Here is a 13,084-nt window from a genome sequence, read left to right as displayed (position 1 = left end):
GGAAGGACCAGGCTGAGAAAAGGTGATCAGATTAAGTGACAAGAAATTGTAAGAAACCTTGGAAATAAAAGTGCCAGTTGTGAGTTCAGACACCAGATCACAAGGTATTATTGAGAAAGGGATCGGATGGTGAGGAAACAATAAGGATCTTAACCTGGAGTCCATGAATTTGTTTTGTTTTTAAATATTCTCATAATATTTCATTACAATTAGTTTCCTTCATAAGCCGATGTATTTTGCACATTTAAAAACATTCTGAGAAGGGGTTCATTGGGTTCACCAAAATGCCAAAGGCTCCATAGCAAAAAACAAACAAACAAACAAAAAACCAAGACTCCTTGGCTAAACTCTAAGCTACAAATAATTCTAGAAACTGATAAAACAGAAGTGAGACAAGGGCCAATAGCTTGAAGAGATGGTGAATCAAATGGTAGTTTTTTAAAGATGGGATAAACCTTGGCTTCTTTATAGGTAGTAAAGATAGAGTAAATGAGGAAAAATTGAAGAAGACAGAAGGGAAATGACTAGACAGGAATGGGATGAAGAGTTTAGGTGTAAGGCTTGACCTTGATAAGGAGAAGGTTCACTATTTCCCCAAACAGGAGCAAAAAGTAAAGAATGGATCAGAGTCAATAAATGGAGGCAAGATTAAGTCATGAACAGGGGTGGAAAATGATCTGAGGAGGTATAAATTGCCAAATTGATTTCATCTTGCAGATTGATAAGTTGATAAAGCCCAAGAAATAGCCAGGAGGTTCCCTGGGTACCACCCTTAAATGGAGGAGGATCAGGGAGGAGCTCCTAGATGCCTAACTCCTACCCTCTTCAACTAGAGAAATGAATGGATGGAAGAAGGGGAGTGCTGATGTATGTTTCTGAGTTGATTTCATCTTGCACAGTGAAGAATTTCTGGAGATGTTTCCTTGGGTCCAGGATAGAAATAAGGGAAATGATGGAAGCCATCCTTAAAAAGTGGAAGACCTGGGAGGAACTCTCCAATGTCCATCCTCCATCCTTTCCAATCAGCGGAAGGGGTTCCAGGGTGAGGGTGCTGAGGAAGGATGATATAGAGACTTTGAGTTACTTCTGTAGGGGATACTATGCAAATTGCCTCTTTTGTAGGTAGTGTAGAAGGTCTTCAGAGAAAATGGAGATGGCAATGGGGGGTTGAAGCAATAAAAGAAGGTTTGACAGAAGAAAAACAACTACTTGATCACATGGTTTGATGGAGATACATTTGGGGATGTAGACTCTAAAGGATCACCCTAGTGCAAATATCAACAATATGGAAATAGGTCTTGATCAATGACATACAAAACCCAATGGAATTGAGCATCAGCTATGGGAGGGGAGGGGAAGAATATGAATCATGTAACCTTGGAAAATATTCTAAAGTAATTAATTAATTAAATAAAATTTTCAAATAAAAAAAGAAACCGCTGCTAAGGAGACTAAGATAATCAAGGAAAAATAGTTTTATCATACTGATCAATGAGGCCTATGTGAAAAGCTAACATGAATTTGTAGGAGAGCCAGTTGGCATTATGGTTGGGGACTGGCAAGGCATAAATGGAAATAAGCTCATGAGACAAAGGAAACATGGGGTCAAGACAGTGAAGAGGGGAAAGAGGCTTCTACGGAGAAAAAGATTTTTTTTGGCAGCCCAAACCATCCCTTTATTAAGGCTTGAAGTTTCTCAGACAGACAAGAACCTGTTTGTTCTCACCAAAGAATTCCCAACTTGGCTCCCAACCTAGCCCACCTACCCCTAATTTAATGTCACTTTGTTCCCTGGGAGAGATGGTTCTTCCACCATCCAGAGGTCATGTGCTTACTTCTGCCAAACTAGGCCACTGGGAATGCCAGCTTTTGTCCCTTTGGAGGGCAGGGCTGGTGGGAGAAGGAGAAAGGAAGGGCCTGGCAGAGTAGTCAGGTTGCTCTTGGCTTCTCAGTCAACCCAAAGGAAGACTTGCCTAGAACAGATACCTGTGGCAGAGGAGGAGCCTGAAAGGCCCAGGCATGACCACAGCTGATAAAGTTTTGACTCACAGAGTGCCTGACCTGGGGAGTGATGGAGGATGGCCCCAGCAGTTCACAAACTTGCCCTGGAAACATATGGCTTGGTTATCCTATTACCACTTCAGGTGGGGTGCAGAGAGATGAACCCTTGTTATACTCAGTTTGAGCAAAGCTCTTGAAGAGAGAAGGCTGGCTACAGAGACTGACCCCACCTAGCAGACTGACCAAGAGTGCTCTGACCCAGGCCACCCTGAGGGAACTCCATTTGTGCCCCACCCCCCACCCCAGCCTTCCTCAGATCCTCCCCTTACTCCATGGAGCACAACCTTACAGGTGGACCCTCAGCACATCCTGGCTAGCAACAGACTTCTTGCAGCTCCCACAGAGGATGGACAGTGTCCTCTGCCTCTCAGCTAAGCAGGAACAGCATATCAGGTGGCCATAGGGAAGCTGATAAACAGGTTGTTTTGAAGTAAGGAGAAAATGTTCTGCTCCAAGAGGTGCATCTGGGACCAAGGGTGCTCCAGGTCTTGTTGCAGTGAATTCTTGGTCTGAACTGTGGGAGGAAAAGGTTTATTACCATCTCTGCAGATAAAAGGACAGCATCCAAGCATCAGAAGTAGCCTGGGCCAGGTTTACAATGTGGTGTTTACAATGAGGACAAAATAATTTAATAGAAATAAGGCAGAGGAATAGACAGAAGGACAGGTTATTATGATCAGAAGGGGAATGTCAAGAGTCTTAAGCCATGGAGGTGGCACAGAGTTATGGGTGATTGGGGAGGTAGTTGAATAGAATGAAGTTGCAAGCCTTGGGAGTTTTAAAAGTTGGTTTTTTATTTGTTTGTTTTTTTTATTTTAAAGGCTAAGGTATTTAGGGGTCAGGGAGGGGCATCAATTAGACATTATAGCCAAGAACAAGACTATAAGTAGGTACCAAACTTCCTTGAGAAAGGAGTCTTTCCTGGAGGCCAGTAAATCATAGCAACAGGGATCCAGACAGATAGGTATAGATAGATGATTTGAACCTCAGGAGAAATTATTGAGTAATGATGATAGAGGGTCTAGAAGTAGTGGGATTGGAGAAAACAAGTATACTATTACTCCTGCACATAGTATAATCCAAGTATATTAAAGAAGCAGTAGCTGGCATTAGAAGGGAGTGGCCAGGGGGCAGCTGGGTAGCTCAGTAGATTGAGAGCCAGGCCTAGAGATGGGAAGTCGTAGGTTCAAATTTGACCTCAGACACTTCCCAGCTGTGTGACCCTGGACAAGTCACTTAACTCCCATTGACTAGTCTTTACCACTCTTCTGCCTTGGAGCCAATACACAGTATTGATTCCAAAATGGAAGGTAAGGGTTTAAAAAAAAAATCAGTCCCTGGGTTGTTTTCAAAATGGTATTGTCTCAACACTTCCTAGCTGTGTGACCCTGGGCAAGTCACTTAACTCTCATTGCCTAGCCCTAACCGCTCTTCTGCCATAGAACCAATACATAGTATTAATTTGAAAACGAAAGGAAAGAGTTTCAAAAAAAGTAGGGTTGTCTTCAGTGTGGATTTTCTCTGATCTTCTTGGTTCAATCTAGTTGTATTTCCTGATACCATTTTCTCAAGTGTAATTTCTCTTTTAGATAATTTCTTTTTTGTTCAATCATTTTTTCAGTTGTATCCAACTCTTCAAGACCCCATTTAGGGTTTTATTGGCAGAAATACAGAAGTGGTTTGCCATTTCCTTCTCCTGTTCATTTTATAGATGAGGAAACTGAGGTAAACGGGTTAAATTATTTGCCTCAGGGTCCCACAGCTAATAAGTGTCTGAGGCCAGATTGCAACTCAGGGAGATGAGTATTCCTGTTTCCAGGACTAACATTTTATCCACTGGGCCATCTAGCTGTCCCAAATCATTATAAAAGTGAAATGGACATGAAATATTTGAAAAGAAAAAAATCTGTGGTGAAGGAAAGTCTCGAAGTTACAATGGAGGGGTCAAGGAAAAGGATTGCACAATAAAGGTTTCCTGCTTCTCCAATAAACTGTTCCCTTTCTACTTTGCCTCAGAGATGTAACCTGGGCCTCAGGGGTCACCCTGCTCTGAATAACCCAAGCAGTTTGGGTCCACCTGGGAATAGAGAATGAGACTTCTATAGACATCTGTCCCCTCCTCTCCAGCTTTTGAGTTTGTTCTATTTCAGAGACTGATTAGAAGAGAAAACACACACACACACACACACACACACACACACACACACACACACACACACACACACACACACTCCGTCAGCATAGAAGGAAGCCTCCACACCAAAGAACTAAAAGCAGCACCACTTTAGAGCAGAGGGCAGCTAGCGGCCCTAATGACACATGTTCACAAGATTTACATTGCTAATAATCCTGGAGATCATCTAATCCAACTCCTTCATGTTATAGAAGAAAAAATTAAGTCCATGGCAGGGAAATAATTCCAAGGTCCAACAAGCAGTAAATAGCAAGGCTGGGGTTTGAATCAAAGACCTTTGAACCAAAGATCAGAGGTCTTTGGAACACACCACACTGTATCTATTACCACACCAGGCAATTGGTTCTAAGAAGAAAGAGGAAAAAAGAGATCACTGAGGGATGAGGGTAGGCTTCCTAGAGGAATTGAGATTTGGATTGGATCCCGAATGACAGAAATGTGGAGAGAGCAATCCAGAATATCCCTACATCTATCCCAGAGAGCCAAAGAGGCTTCGAGAGATTGGGTTGTAGGAAGAGGAGATAAAGGAGATGCCTGGACTTCTGAGAACAGAGGTCACTTAACTACTGTAAAATATACCCAATAGGTCCCCACTGACCCATCCTCAAGCAAAGGCAGTGAGATGTCACAGTGGATAAAATCAGAAAGACCTTAGTTCAAATCCACCTTTAGATAGCTACTGGCTATGTGACCCAACGCAACTCACTTAATCTCTGCCTCACTTTCCTCAATGGTAAAATGGAGAAAATAGTATCTACTTTTAGGGTTGTTGTAAGGATCAAATGATATATTTGTAAAAGTGCTTAGCATAGTGCTTGGTACATTAAAAAATTAAATTTTATAAAATTAAATTAAAATTAATGTACCCATTATTATTGATATATATAAACAAATATTATGTTTATGATATAAATATATTCTACTTATTATTGACTTATTTAGTTTAAAAGAACTTATTCTGTGCCTTCCCTCAATTTATCCTGATTATCCTATTTGAATCATCTTCCTAATGCTTAAGCCTAACCCTGCCATTCACTAAACTGCTCAAAAATCCAGGGGCTCTCCAATGCCTATAGGATCAAGTCCACACTTCCCCATTCTGGTATTTAAATACCTACATAATCTAGTTTCAAAATGCCTTTCTATCCTTATTCACTGTCCTTTTTATTTATCCTATAAAAAAGACTAGGAAGTCCTCCACCTCTTAGCCTTTACTCACATTGTCTCATACTTGATATATTCTCTCACTCCTCCCTCTTATTTCTGCCTTTTGACATCTTAAATTTGAGATCCAGCTTGAATGGTCCCTCTTCCCAGAACACTTCCTAGATTCTCTCTACTCTAAGAGGGAAGCCTTCTCTCCTTTGACTTCTAGTGCTACTTAGTACTTAACAGTTTCCAATTTGTTTCGGTAAACATTCTGGTCCCTGTATCCTTGTATCTATAAATATCTTTGTAAATATAAACATCCTTGTGCTACCCTTCCAGTTAAACAAAAGGCTCCTTGAGATGTTACTAGTTTTTTAACCCTTGCATCCAATAAGTGCAGAATGAGTGTTTGTGGAATGATCAAACTACTCAGAGGAAAATCACCAGGGAAATAGCTACTCTTTTCCCAGCCCAGTAAGAGCTTGTGCTTGAAGTGTGCAAGGCTTTCAGAGTTCTGGAGACCAGTTGCACAAGCCGTTTCCCTAGCAATAGGGAAAAACCAACTGGCCTGTCCTCACACTAGAAAACCACAGTCTGTTCAGCCGTTCTGTCTTAGCACTCCCAACAGAGGTAAATGAGTACTGAGCAGTACAGCACGAGTGTCCAGGCTTCCCCTGCAATGCACTTGTCCTCCATATTATTTCCATATTATTCATTTTTGTAAAAGAGCAATCCTTTAAAATCAAAACCCCAAATCACATGCTCCTATAAACAAGTGATGAATCACACATTTTCTTCTGTGTTTCTGCTCCCACAGTTCTTTCTCTGGATGTGGATAGCATTCGTTCTCATAAATCCCTCAGAATTGTCCTGGTTTGTCGCAATGCTATTAAGAGAAAAGTCTATTACATTTGATCGTCCCACAATGTTATAGTCTTCACAAAATGTTTCTTAGAGATTATCTAGTTCACCTCTCATCTAGTTCATCTCTCACATATATATATATATGTATATATATATATATATATATATATATATATATATATATATATACACTTATATATGATATCAAAAGTCTCCTGACTTCAAGTCCAGAACTCTGATTGTCATTCCCACCTGAGGGGTGACAGAGGACTGGATCCTAGGCTGGGAGGCCAAGCTACAGGTTGATGATGGGCAGACCTTCCTGATTCTGTTCCCTTCTTGGCCCATCTGCACCTTGGCTGGGGCTCACCTAGTTAAATATTCTTGAGCCTTACAACCTGCCCTAGAGAGGCTCTTTCATACAGAATCAGAAAATGTCTCCTTGAGGGACCCACTTAGCAACTGTTCAAGTGTCCTTTGGACTCAGGTGCAATTGTAAGGGCCCTTTCCTGCTGTGAGCACTGAGCACCTTATACTCTACAACCAGCACTCCTTGCAGGTCCAAGAATGCTCCTTATTTATCCCCTCAACTCCATTCTATCTGTAACCTTCCTACTTTCCCCCCTGCTGTTGCAGTCTTCTCTCCTCAGTCACATCTTCTAAATTGTATTTGTATGGGTTTCTAGGAGCCCAATCCTGTGGTTAGTGGTACAGAACATCTTAAATGCTTAAATATATGCTCATTGATTGTATTTTCTGCCCTTTTTTGCAGGCCTGAGGTAGTAAATGATAGCTCCTGAGATTAAGAAAGTATGGTTTAGTGAAAAAAGATCATTAGACCTGAAATTTATATTTCTAAATTTGAAACCTAACTCTGAGACTTAAACTAATCTAAATTAGGACTTAGGCAAATTATCTCTCCCCTATACACTTGTTTCCTCATCTGTAAAATGGCAATAACAATACCTATTTTACGTAGCTTACACAGTTGTCATAAGGAAATAGTTTTCAAAATGAAAAGTGCCATAGAAATGTGAACAATTGGAAGTGATCAATAAAGAATAAAATCTTTGTCTCAAATTTCTCTAATAAGGGTTTGGTATCCACCAAACATAGCCAAACAAGATCCAGATGTATTAACAACAAACAGATTGATCAATAGATGGAGTAATTTTCCAATAGATAAGAAGTCAAAGGTTATGAAGTTCTCAAAAGTACTGCAAAGTATTAACAGCTGCATGAAAAAATGCTTCAAATCACTATTAATAACAGAAATGCGTGTCCAAATAACCTTAAGGTTTTACCTCACACCCTACAAATTTGTAAAGATGACAAAAAAATGGAAATAGTCAATATTGAAGGGATTGTGAAAAGATTGACACACTGATAAATTGTTAGTGAAGCTGAGAATTGATACAAGCATTCTGGAAAAAAAAAACAATTTGGAGTTATCCAAATAAAATTACTAAAATATCCATAACCTTTGACCCAGATGTTCTACTTATCTTTCCCCCAGGAGGTCATTTATAAGCAAATCCCCATTTATACCAAAATACGTATACTTTCAGTGGCAGCAAAGAATTAGAAACAAAAATGCCCTTTGATTAGGGAATGACTAAACAAATTGTGGTAAATGAATGTAATTGGAATATTACTGTGCTGTAAGAAATTATGAATGTTATCAATAAAGAGAAGCAAGAAAGAGCTACACAAACTGATGCATACTGAAGTTAGCAGAGCCAACAAAACAATGCAAACAGAACATCTACACCCCCCACCCCAAAAATCAAAAGTTAATGTAATTGATTGAGACATAAAGAATGATGCCTTAAGCAAATTAGGGTCAGGGGTTCAGTACATAGACTGCACATTTTCAGACTTTTTCAATGTTTTTTACAATTATGCTATCTTTTTCTTGTCTTTATTTTTTATTAATTAATTTACTTGTTGGTGAAATTTAAATACCCAGTTAATTCCCTCCTTCCTTCCCTTCTTATTAGAGAAAACATTATTTCACAAAAAATATATGTATACATAAAACTATGTCTTTAAACCTTTATCTTGTTAAAATGCAACTCCTCCCAGAAAAAAAGGTACCATGTTAAGTAGTTCTCAGTAGCTGAAATCTCAGTAGAAATGACTTCATAAGATTTTTCCTAATAAAAGTTTTGTAGAAATAGGGGAGGTTCGGGCATATGAACACTGAATAGCTAAGGTGAGGGGAGTCTGGAACTCAAAAATTTTTTAATGAATGTTAAAGTTTTTAATATAAACTGGGAAATATTTAACCAAATAAAAATATGCAATTTTTTAAAAAACCTAGGTTGTTCAGTGCAGCTTTGTGCATTTGCCTTGATCTCTTTTTACAGCTTCCTTATTTCTAGGTCATTCGAATGATTTCTACTAGTTTCTTCAGAATTTCATTCTTCAGAGCTTCCTTGTTTTACTTCCTTCATAGAAGGATCATATCTCTTCTTTCTATGAATGCTTTTAAAACATGTTCTCTCACTTTGTAAAGGCAGGAAACTACAGGTTTCTCATACATAGATATAGAAATATAAAGATAGATAGATAGATAGATAGATAGATAGATAGATAGATAGATAGATAGATAGATAGATAGATAGTAATGTAGCATTGTATATATTTTCAAACAAATTTTCAAACTGGTTTTATTAAGCTGATTTTTTTTTCTCTTTTGTTCTTCATAATAAAAGGTGACTATTTGGGGAAGGGAAATGGGAAGGATATAGTTGGACATAAGGAGGTTATAAAAAAAACTATCAATACAAAAAAGTTTATATTTCTCCCTCAAATCTTAGGTGCATGTTAAACTACAACCAGTTTTCCTCTCTTCCATTAGCATGATTTCCAGGATGTAATCAGTGCCTCTTCCCCTAAAACTTGCTCCTTTTTTCTACTGCACAGTTATTCCTTTATAGTCATAATTAGATCCAGAATGCTTCCTCAAATTTTTGAAAAATTAAATTATCAACAAAGCAGGTTTTTAGGGTACACCCCAACAGTCTTCTAACCTTGATGCTTGAGGCTATAGTTTGTAGCTATTTGTTGTGAGATCTTTTAGCAACCCTCATCAGTCAAACATCTTATAGAAGTTTATTCTATTTCCTACCTTGTGAAAGGCAAGATAATTTCTGTTCATAGCCAAGGTTATTTGATCTTTGCTGTGAGTCCCTTCCAGGGTGGAAGAGCCTAGTATCAAGATTGGAAAATCCCCTGTCCTATCCTACCTGCCATGTGCTCATCCTTACCTTCTAGAAAGCCTCTTTGGGGTAGGATTCTAAGGCCATGACTCTTCTAGAATTGGAGCCAGGACTGCCTTTTTTTTAACTTTTTTTTTAACCCTTACCATCTGTCTTGGAATCTATACTGTTTCACTTCCAATGCATAAGAGTGGTAAGGACCAGGCAATTGGAGTTAAGTGACTTGTCTAGGATCACACAGCTAGGAAGTGTCTGAGGCCATATTTGAACCCAGGACCTCCCCTCTCCAAGTCTGACTCTATCTACTGAGCCACTTAGTTGTCCAAGTTCTTAATTTTTTTTTTGGTGTCATGGATTCTTATGGCAATTTGGTAAAACCTCAGAACAATGCTTTTAAACACATCAAATTAAATGCATAGGATTACATAGGAAATCAATTAAATCAAAATAAAAATATACAAGTTTTCCCATCTAGTTCAAGGACCCCTACCCTAAAATTTATCCATGGACCAAGTGGTCTGTGAACCCCTGCCTCAGATATCTCTACTTACCTCTCGCAAACACCACAGTGCCTTTTTCAGATTTGTCCTGTCAGTCAGGAGTCCTTACTTTGAACCTTACACTAAGTAATAGGAGTCTTTGGGCCTGGCAGGCAAAGTGACAGTTCTTGATGATCTTCAGAAAATTAATTCTTTCTGGATTTCAATTTTTCTATCCAATCCATTCTAATAAACTTCTATTAATCACTTAGCATGTGCAAGGTGTAATAACAAAAAACAATTTCTTCCCTTAAGGAGTTTTCATTCTAGTAGGGATTGGGTAATACAATGCACACATAGCTCTAGAGACCCTAAAGTTAAATTCTCGATGTGGCATTTGCTCTTCCGAAATTGAAAAATGCTACAAATCAGGACTTGATTTATTCCAGCAACTGTTTTAGAGTCCAGAACTTAGAATAAGAAAGCTGGAAAGCCGCTTAGAACATACAATCCAGAATGCCAACTGGAAAGGACCTTTGAAATCATCTAGAACAATTCCTCATTTTTTTACAGAAGAGTAAACTATGAACCATTAGAAGTAAGTGACTTGAACAAGTTCACATTTTGTTGATTGGCCTTCTGGGAAGAAAAGGAAGATGCCCTTCTAAGCTATCATCCCCCTTTGTCTAAACCCTCTTGGAATTAGGAAGCAGGGAGAACTAATTTTTAGTTCTCACTTCAACATCATTCCACTTCCTTATTTTGTTTCAATAGAAGACCCACCCTTGAAGTTCAGGGAAATGGTGGGAGCCCCAAATATATGCCATCTTGAATTCTAGCTTTTCATTCCACTGATCATTCTCACTAGTTTAGTTTGCATAGGTGAGTCCTGAGTAGTCTGGAATAAGGTTGAGGATGATAACTATTTTGAAACTCAGAGGAATAAAAGAAGTATTGGGGAACTGGCAGAAAGCTGGACTTTAATTCTTGCCAGTCTGGTGAGGGAATCCCTGGAAAACAAGTACCCTACTCCCAACCTCTAGATTCCATGGATGTGGGGAATGGGCATACTGCTAAGGACGTAGGTGAGAGAGGGGCTTGTAAAAGGAAGAGTGGGACACTGAACAAGAATTTTATTCACATGGACAGCCTTAAGTACAAGGGTGAAATAGCTAGGATTAGGGGATCAGGGTGGGTTCTCTTCAATGCCTCTTTATAGCTAGGCCCTGACTCTGGCTAACCCCTAGAAAAAGGGAAAACAACAATCCCTCCTCTCCCACCAAACTCTGTGCTCTATAATGCTGAGACTCAATGGAACTCAGAGAAGTAGCCAAATCATCATTCACCACAGGGTTAGGAAAAGGACCCCTCACCTTGAAGCTTTGATTAGATGGGGTCCTGGTTCAGAAATCTAGAGACAAAGACTCTGTTCTGGGAAATGTTTACGATATTTCTCTGCCCTTGGGCATTCTTCTCTTTCCCAAAGAAATAACTTGATTTCTTAGCTCTAAAAGAAAAGCTTCCCTTTCTTCATTCCTCCATCTATCCATTCTTCAGACAGCCACCTCAGACACCTAGATATGAGCAGGAAGGGGATGGGAGAACAGTCAAGAATGGGAAGGCTCTCCTCATGGTAAGCATTCCCAAACAACCTAGAGTTCTTGAGCCAAGAGAGTCAACAAATGTAATTACGACCACCCTTCTCATTTTCCTTCCAACTCTGAAATTCTTTAACTCCATGCCCAACTCCATCAATAGGTTCTATTCAAGGAAGAAGCAGAGGATAAGGAATTTTAAAACATAGATTTTAGTCCTGGTTCCTCCAGTAACTCGATGTTTAACCTTGGGCAAGGCACTCTTCATAGGGCCTCAGGTTTCTTCCTATGTCAAGATGGGCTCTATGATCTCTAAAGCTGTTTCCAATTTGAACATTCTATGTTCTCAGACCCCTTCCTGCTCCAGGATCTAAAGATGTTCTCAAAGCTAAGATTCAATTCTGTGTTGTAGGGTCATAACTAGCTCTAACTTTGTATATTCCATACTCTACAGATCCTCCTTGTTATAATATTTTCTCTCTCTCAAGCCTTTACCATTATGATGAATTATCTTAACATTCTATAAATATCCCTTATTGAATTAACATAGGTTGTGGAGGACACAGACCCTTGAAGTCTTAGGGGTTTTGTTCCAGAGAGAATGGGAAATTTGTACATCACTAGGGAAGGAGAAACCTTGACCTTGATGGGATAGTTAAAGAAGCAACACACTGGGGTAAGTAGAAAATGGTGGGGGCTATTAAATGAGTTCTAGCCTGGCCTATAATAGGGAAGAGAAAATAGTCCCCATTCTGGCCGTGGTCCCAGCTAATCAATCCCCTCAGTGCGGATGGGAGATGGGCACAGGTTTCTAAATAACAGAAGGGCAGTTGAGAATTTCAAGCTCTCCTTCACTCGTTCCCCCAAAGCATTCCCAATCCTCAGTGTTCAGGCTTTTTGGATGCCAATTATGAAGAAATATTGGGCCTTAGAATCTAATTATCAAGAATAATTAGTTAATATGATGAGCAAAACAAGGTTCCAAGGTAACCCTAAGGTACTCATGATTAAAAAAGAACAATTATCCACAGTCAGAAGGAATTGTTGGAATCTGCTTGCAGATCACAGCAGGACATCCTTCACTTTATTTCCTAAATGAGTTTTTTTTATTATATATGTGGCATGTGCTTTCAGTCATGACATGAGGAATATGGAAATATGTATTGCATGAAAGCACTGGTATAACCAATATCAGACTATCACCTTGAAGGAGGGGAGGGAGAGAATTGGAATCACAAAATGTCAAAAAAAATTGTCAAAGACAGAGGAGAGACTCTAAATGAACACTCTAATGCAAATATTATCAACAAAGCAATGGGTTCAAATCAAGAAAACATGTAATGCCCAGTGGATTTACGCGTCGGCTATGGGGGGTGGGGGGGAGGAAAAGAAAATGATCTATGTCTTTAATGAATAATGCTTGGAAATGATCAAATAAAATATATTTTAAAAAATCAGGGAAAAAATTGTCAAAAATGTTTCTATATATGTGAAAAAAATTAATTAAAAACAAAAAAT

Source organism: Monodelphis domestica, chromosome 1 (genome assembly GCF_027887165.1).
Source record: "Monodelphis domestica isolate mMonDom1 chromosome 1, mMonDom1.pri, whole genome shotgun sequence".
NCBI lineage: Eukaryota > Metazoa > Chordata > Mammalia > Didelphimorphia > Didelphidae > Monodelphis > Monodelphis domestica.
Note: the sequence above shows the minus strand (reverse complement) of the source record.